Here is a 7,447-nt window from a genome sequence, read left to right as displayed (position 1 = left end):
GAGAGAGAGGGGGAGTAAGGGACAGATAGAAGGAGAAAGAAAGAGATAGATAGAGAGAGAGATAGAGATTGAGAGAGACAGAGATAAAGAGAGTGAGAGAGAATGATTGTTACAGTCACTCTTAAAGGAAGTCGTGATTTGAAATCATTCTTCCAGAGTTAAGAAAATTTATAGAATTAGAATGTTGGACTGAAGCTCGTAGACTGTGTCCTACCCCAAATGTGTGGCTTTGTGACTTTCTGAGAAACCTCTGTATGAAGAATCGTAGACGAAATAAGTTGATAGAATATTAATGAAGTAATTTCGAATGGTCGGAAATAGGAATTTCCGATTCGCTAGTGTCACATTTCGTAAATTGTGAAAACTGGAGTATGAAAGTGTGCTGAGAAATATCTCCACCACCACCACAGCTTTCAACACCACTACAACCATGACCACCACGACCATCACGACCAGCATCACCTCCATCGCCACCATAGCCACTACAGAGAACGATACGATAATTAAAGTTGGTGAATTATCTCGAGTCTTCAAGCACAAGTTTCTCAGTCATCTTATCATCTGTTGCACCGAGTAAAAAGGAGAAGAACGAATGTAGCAGAGATAGAGTTCTACATATTTTAGAAAGGGGTGTAGCTGATTATTTTGACCTCAGTACATGACTGGTATGGACCAATGCCCAATGAAAAGCGAGATCCTTCTCAGCTGTATTTGAAAATAGAAAGAAAAGACACGCAGCTCACTATTACATGTCATGTTGTCTGCCGCTCTGTTGATTGTCTTAGTGAACAGAAGCGAGAACAAAAGACAGAGACAGAAAGAAGCTGGTTATATGATGATTTGTAAAGAGTGAAGGATATAAAAGAAAAAAGAGAAAACAAGATGAAAGTCCCTGAACCTGAAATGGTGAATTTGAGCAGCAAAGTAACTTTAATCCATCAATCGAAGTTATAAAATGGCGTTCAGTTAAAAAGCAATTTCAAAATTGTTAAAATCTAATGAAAACACGATATTCTAAGAATTAAAAATCTAATTTGAAATAAAATTGCAGCCTCTCTCATAGAGAAGAAGATTGATGACCCAATAATGGTTCCTTGTTGATCATAATTATTATGTCGAGTAACCAGAGAAGGACATTTTGGTTGATGTGAACGGATTAAAATGCATCGTAAACTTCTTTAGACGAGAGAAAATGGCTGCTAGTGTTCATGTCAACCGTTTGCTATCACTCACAGCACTGAAATGTTTAAAGAAATATCTAAATGTCGGAATGTTCTACTATGATGCCAAAGAAATTGCGTTATTCATAAATGTTTTATACAGGAAAATTATTCATGTGTTTCTGACACCCCAAACGTTATAGCAAATGGAGAAATAAAAAAAAAACAGGAGAGTTTATGTAAGAAAATCGATAGCTTTAATATCGACACATCGGCCTTAAAATATCGTTATTAATGCAACTTATATTGAAACATCTATCTGAAAGACTAGCCACACAGGCAATATCTTCGTGTTCGAATCGCATGCTAGAAATAGCGTCAAAATCTTCCTCAAATTACACTCTTCTGCCCTCAGAAAATATTCTTCCTCCATAATATTTATTTTTCTTATGTGGTTATTTGTGGCTTAGTTTGTTACAGCCATATGTGTTAAGGTCATGTTGTAGCTATTTAATCTCAGTTCAGGTTTCTATGTACTGTTTGAAGTGAACACTGTATGGTTAGGATTCCAACAATTTTGCTCGACATCTTAGTATAGATGGCACCAAATGTCGTTACATCAACAAATTGATGGATTCTGCCACGCTTTTACAAATGATGCTAACAAAAAGAAAAACAACAAAAGACTATTCAATAACAACTTATAAAAGTAAGTTAAAAGTAAAATGAAGTACGTCTACTTTATCCTGACAGCACTCAACAGATGTTAATGAAATCGGAAGTTTGCAATCCAGGCATGCTGTATCATCAAACAACAAACTTATACCAAAAATTCATTCGTCACTTATTCACCCAGAGCAACATGTCAAATAGGCCATTTTTTTTAATTGCAAACAGATATGGATCTGAGATTCACAGACCCAGACATAGCAAGTTTTTTTTTACCAGGTTTTCTTTAACGGAACAATAGTTGGATGTACAACGCAAATACCGATGATACACTAGTCTCTACCGCTGACATTTAGCGCTGTTACAGTAAATGTCCGCAACAGCGGGCTTCCCACACCGTTTCGCTTGATTTCTAATCAAAGAATTCTGCTCAAAACACCGCGTAATGTATAAGCTCTTGAATGTTAGGCCAATAATATTTGAACAAACACCTCTGTCTAAACTGATGTCACCAGTCTTTTTAGGCGCTCGGTTTGGATGGAGTTAATGTGACAAGACTGCGTATTCACCTTTCATTGGAAAATTGGTGAAAAAATCATATTAGGCACCACCATTGTATGTTTGCCAGATCAAATGTTGTCGATAACGCTATCTCTGCTTTATTGGCATTAAAGAAAGAAAAAGACAACATGATTAATAAATATATCATCTTGATTGGCAATTCGCTTTTTCAACCGGTGCCTGGAGACAATCGGCGCCAGCAGATTCTCAAATATGAACTTTATTTCTGAACTTAAAATAACCAAAGCAACCAGAGAGGCACAGGAGTATTGGCAATGTATTAATATAAGACATCAGTACTTAGACTCTATCCATGAATATACAAAAGTGGTGCCCATTTAAAGCAAGTCTAGTGTTAGAAATGATGGTTATTTGAGAGAATATTTCCATATCCCACTGTAAATGATTTCATAATTTGTTTTTGTCTAAGTTCACATCTGATCGAGATAAGAACTACAACAATTTAATCGTGTCTTTCCTATCTTAGTGTCAAGAATAGAACCTTTGGTACCATATTATGAGCAATAGTGCATTAGATACCTTATTACCAGGGATAATATATCTGCTACCATATTATCAGGGATGGCACATCTGGTGCCGTATTAACAGCGATGGCACATCTAGTAACATATCGTCAAATGTTTCCTGCCGATTTCAAGAGAGAATGATTTGGCAGCTATCACTAGCAGATGAAGGAGGGGGGGCACAGAGGGGCAACGTTGATGGCTGTCAATGGAGTGAAGGCGCATGGCTTAGTGACTCAAGGTGGTGAGTTTGATTCCTGGCGTCGAGTTGCCCTTGAGCAAGACACTTTATTTCACGCTGCTCCAGTTCACTCAACTAGCAAAAGTGAGTTGTACCTGTAATACAAAGGGACCAGTCTCGTCATATTCTTTGTCACGCTTACTCTTTCTGCGAACTCCATTAAACTCACGTGTGTCTGTGGAAGCCTCAGCCACTTGCACGTTAATTTCACGAGGATGCTGTTCCGTTGATCGAATGAAATGGATCCCTCGTCCTCGTAACCGACGGAGTGGCAGGTTGTCAGTGGAGAAAACAATGTGACATCAACACAGCTGTGGAAGTCATTGCCTTTTAAGACAGTATACGTTATTCTAAAAGAGTTCGTCTTATTGTTGGGAATAGACACCATATTTTCTGTGGAAAGATCAATAGGTTCCCTCGTCCAATGATATCTCCGTTCGCAAAAGATCAAACAATTGTCAATATTTATCGTTTTTGTGACGTAAAATCAATAAATATCTCTCTCGTTATTCATTTTTATTTCATTTTGTCTGTTCAGTCAGAGTTAATATCCGCTGGAGTCGATTTAGCAGTTCATCGCTTGGAATTCTATAAAACAATTCTGTATTTCAGCAATATACTGTAATAATTCCATTGGTTGTTGCTCTTCATTACATAAATTTGCATTGAGAATATGTGAAAGGTCAATAATATTGCGATATGTTTCATTATGCTTAATTCTAATAACTTTGAAGAAAGAAACGGACCACTGCCTGTTACATTCTTCTGCTGGAGCTTGGTAGAATGTTAATGGATGTTGTCTCGCAATCATTTAGAACAGGGTTCGACTCCATTGCACGATGCCTCGTTCATTTCTTCTTCATAATAGCCTCAAGTCAATTAATGTCTTACGTGTAAAACATGGTCAACAGAAATTGATTGAGAGGCTCTGAATTGGTGATGGATTCAATCTATCGTTTGTTTACCACTGGTATCTCTCTGTCTCCTTTGTAACTCATTAGCCGAACGCATTAATTTACTGCAAGCATTAATATCAGACGTAAAGTTATCAAGAATATCATCCCTTGTTCTTGTAAGTTTCAGACTCCATTCAATTAGCGACAGAAATCTCCCTCTAATTTTTCTCTTACTCTCTATGACATCTGTACCCGTTCAGTTGATTCTCTATCTGCCATACATATCCTCGACCACAGCTGACTTAGGGTTATATAACATAACAACTGGAAAATTTTCTGTGACGATCCAGTTACGCATTAAATATTTCAGAAATGCGTGAAATGTACTAAACAAAAGATTTCGGAAATGTGTGAAAACTACGAAATACGACATTTAATATGATTTCAGATTTACGGAAGAAGAAACTGTAATATTTTCTCAGATACATTATTCACGTAAATGAATGATTTGGCTGACACTGGTAACGGAGAGTCGGAGCAGTAAAGGCTTACTCTTACGACGACGGCACGATGTTTGATTACGATAAATCTTGGTCATTGGTAAGGAAAATAGGTAAATAAGAGAATCGGTCCTCATTGAAAGTCAGTAAGTCGGAGATAATTTACAAGGAAATGAATGCCAAATGTTGAAGGTGTGATCTGGCAGTTCATTAAATGAGAACTGCAGGACTGTGAAAAATACGCTTTTCCATCTTGTTGGGTTAGGGTTAGGGTTAGGGTTAGTTGAGTTCGACAATCATGTAGAAGCCAAACAGTGGTCTTTCCAGTAATGATTGGCTAACACGTTTAGTTTTTGGCAAAATTCCCGATCAATTGGAGACCTACTGAAACATAGCAAAACTATTGAAAACATTGGAAACATCCAATTTTCTCTGATATGAACAATAACCACCGTCACACGCGCGAACGCTCTCATTTATGTATATATATATATTTATGTGTGATAGTGTGTGTGTGTGTGTGTGTGTGTGTGTGTGTGTGTGTGTGTGCGTGCTTGTGCATGTGTGTTTATGAAAAATGGGATAGTCATTGCTGGAACGCTGTTAGCTAGTGAAGATATAACTCATAGAACAAGAGCAAACACATTTAGAAAGATTCCTGAGAGTGGTGGGGGCACCATCTGTCGTTTCAAATAATGTTGAGTGCGAAGAGAGAAGATATCGATTTCTCTGCGCTACTAGAATCGAAATAATAATAATAATAATAATAATAATAATAATAATAATAATAATAATAATAATAATAATAATAATAATAATAATAATAATAATAATAATAATAATAATAATAATCCTTTCTAATATGGGCACAAGGCCTGACATTTTGGGGAGGGGACTAATCGATTACATAGACCCCAGTGTTTCACTGGTACTTAATTTATCGATCCTGAAAAGATAAAACGCAAATTCGACATCGACGGAATTTAAACACAAAATTTATAAATGGAGAGAATGCTGTTTAGTATTTTGCCCGACATGCCAACAATTTTTCCGGTTTATCGCCCTAATAATAATAATTATAGAGGCTGTAACTGTAACTGAGTGAGAAAATGTGAAGACTTTTTGAGAATGTCCAGTACGTATAGAACGGACCACGAAAGCTAATGAACCAGGTATTGTTGTGAAAGATCGAAACAATAAATTCTGTTTATTGATTGATATGAGCATACCTTGTGATCATAAAATCTCGGCAAAAGAATTTGATAAGCTTAAAAAATATAAAGATTTGCTGACTGAAATTGAAAAGATGAGGCACCTCAATACGGTGACAATGCCAATGATTGTAGGATCACTTGGAATGATCCAAAAAGCAACTGAAAATTATTAGAAAATTATCCCTGGCTCACCATCCATGCGAGAAATGCAAACAATTGTTTCAAATGGTTCGTCACTCGCATTGTGAAGAGTATTATCTCTGTGAGTTTTCTTTCCGTCTTCCCTTTTATTTTCTTTGTTTTTTTCCTTATTTTCCCGTTTTCTTGATTTTCCTTCTTTCCCTTTTCTTCCCTCTTTTTTTCTATAATATAACTTGACTTTTGTAAAGGAACAATCTGGTGTGTTCATTGTATTGGCTTAGCAATGCATACAGTGAATTTCTATGCCCTAGGTGTCGGTTAGGCACTCAGCAAGAAATAGAAAGAAAATTCAAAGAAGAATAAAACAATAATTTAAGATTTTGGTACAAGACCGGCAATTCTGGAGAGGAGGTAAGTCGATTGCATTGATCCCAGAGCTCAACTGGTACCTATTTTATCGACTCCAAAACGATGAAAGGCAAAGACAACTTCGGCGGAATTCGAACTCAGATTTAAGTTTAGGATTGCCCCCAGTGTGCTTACGCTTCTACTACCAGCTCGCCGCTTTCGTAATTATTTATTCAGAACAATAGAAATATGAAGACGAATACTTAGTAAATGTTATCAGCACAAAACACTACCAGATATTTCCTTTAACCACCTGGCAGAATTACTGCAAGGTAATTCGTTCGTCACACTCACAATTTAACAAGCTCACTACTCGCGATAAGACATATTTCAGGTGTAGTATATCGATCTCAGTACACCACTGATACATATGCTTCTCGTGTTGTAAGATTCGTGCCCGACGTAAAACGGGAGGAAACAAAATAAACTGAAGGGAATTCTATCAGACTTACACTGATTCTAAAAAATATTTAAAGAAATACATAGTTACCAAACCAAAAGTTTATAAGTTTGGAAGGAAAGCAAAGCTTGTGCTATCATCCATCCTCAATGAATGACTGGTAGCATATTATAGTAACATCATAGAAACTAAATAGAAAGCGCAGGCGTTATATACACTGCAAAGATAAAACTTCATGTGTAAACGGTATTATGTTACTCATCACCAACTCTTAATATAAACAATAGGTATAATGTATTGCATAAACACGAAGCCAAAACTACTTACTATCTCTCTCTCTCTCTCTCTCTCTCTGTATTTATATATATATATATATATATACACACACACGCACACAGTATATATGCACTTACATATTCATTAGAACATAGACACACATGCTCTTACACACACACACACACACACACACACACACACACACACACACACACACACACACGTGTGTAGATATATCAATTCTTTATACATATATTAATGGCACCGCTCCAGCCTGCCCACAGCATCTGGCTGAAACAAGAAAGCATCAAGGTAGAAATTTAAGTAGATATTAATATAAAATATATCGTGTTTTAGAAATACAAACTTATATATATATAAGTAGCCAGCGGGGTAGCAGCATCTGAAAGCTGAAACAATGGAAAACGCACTGTAATCGGTGATGTATAACAATATT

Source organism: Octopus bimaculoides, chromosome 15, assembly GCF_046866305.1.
Source record: "Octopus bimaculoides isolate indiv1 chromosome 15, ASM4686630v1, whole genome shotgun sequence".
Classification (NCBI taxonomy): Eukaryota; Metazoa; Mollusca; class Cephalopoda; order Octopoda; family Octopodidae; genus Octopus; species Octopus bimaculoides.
This window is presented reverse-complemented; position numbering follows the sequence as displayed.